This window comes from Brassica oleracea, unplaced genomic scaffold (genome assembly GCF_000695525.1).
Source record: "Brassica oleracea var. oleracea cultivar TO1000 unplaced genomic scaffold, BOL UnpScaffold00871, whole genome shotgun sequence".
Taxonomy (NCBI): Eukaryota; Viridiplantae; Streptophyta; class Magnoliopsida; order Brassicales; family Brassicaceae; genus Brassica; species Brassica oleracea.
Window position 1 is genome coordinate 61013 of NW_013617491.1, and position 1591 is coordinate 62603.

Sequence of the window (1591 nt, forward strand, 5' to 3'; positions counted from 1 at the left end):
ACGTATCTGGTACATCTGGCACTTGAAGGTACATCTGGTACATCTGTTATTGGGAAGATTCAAGTCAAGGTGGAGATATGTTGATATGCCTTGAATCTGGATGTTACATCTAGGCGATGGATGTTACATCACGTACATCATACCGACTCGGTTGCATCAAGAGCGTTGCATCAAGTTATTATGGATGTTACATCTGATCGTGGGCTTAGACCCATGAGTCCATAAAGTCTAGGGTTTTAGATACAAGATGCTACTATATATATCTTGTATTCGAAGTAACCCTAAACTTGCACTCTGTAATGTATGCTCAATATCGTCTCCAATAATAAGATCTCGCTTTGCCCGTGGATGTAGCCCTAAGGGTGAACCACGTTAAATATCCGTATCGTAGTTACATCGCTTTTATTCATCTGTTTCCGCATCTGTTCCTTCTCACGTCCGTTACAACAAATACAATTTCCAAATCTTGTTCAGAGGTCAAATGATATATAGCTACATTGACTATCAGTTCTAACTTCGAACTTCATCATGTAAATAACCGTATAAAATCCTTTCACTGATTAAGGCTTTAAATATTAACAATTGAATATTATTAAATGACCTTCAGTCGTCCTCTATTCAGGTTTTCAAACAATAGAATTTACAAATTTTCAACATAACTACTAATTAAGAAAATTATTGGAAAACTTTCATAAAGGTTACCGAAATTTTAAAATATATTCATTAATTTTTATATTCCAGTATGAGAATATAATTAATTTCAAATATCTTTTTGTCGTCGATTTATTTCATATTTTTGGGTAATTGTTGTGAAAGTAATGGAAAAGTCTATCTTTATTCATAACATATATGTTCCTTATATAGGAGATTACACCGTCATAGATAAATAGAAGTAGTACAAATCAAAATCCAACTAGGAAAAGGAAAACATAAAGACATAAGAAAAAAAGAAAAGCTGGCTGACTCTCTCTTTCTTGGACCGTCGATGGTATAATCTCTTGGTTATGAGTCATCCACAATCTGGTTCATAACACTTCTCCTTGGATGCCATAACCATTTAGAGCTTGTAATGTGCTTTAATGTTGCCTCATTAAAACCTTACCAGGAAAACTCAATTGGGACAAAACCATGGTGAAGGAAAAAAAGTACAACACACATTACTCCCCCTGATTTGGACATTACTGAAGGTCCTTTGGACCTCTCCAATTTTCTGCAATCCGTGGGTGATGAAGATTTTGGGCAGAATATGCTTCGTCCTCGAACATGATAGTTGGTTCTTCTTTACCATCGGCCATGTCACAATCTGATCGAACATATTGAGTCATCGACCTCAAATACACACACACCAAATCTTGGATGATGTTGCTGTGATATGCGTGTACCACCATGTGTAAAACATAACCTGTCTGAAAAACAAATCAACAAAACCAAATAACCCCTCTTTGGGCTTGTTAGTATAAAATAAACCAAAATCAAAGGCTTCTTCATCGTCCTTTTATGGACCAATCAGATCAGTGTCTAAAACAAGACTTCTACATCGTCCATCTCAGGACTAAACGGACTTCTTTATCGTCCACCTTTGGACTGAATA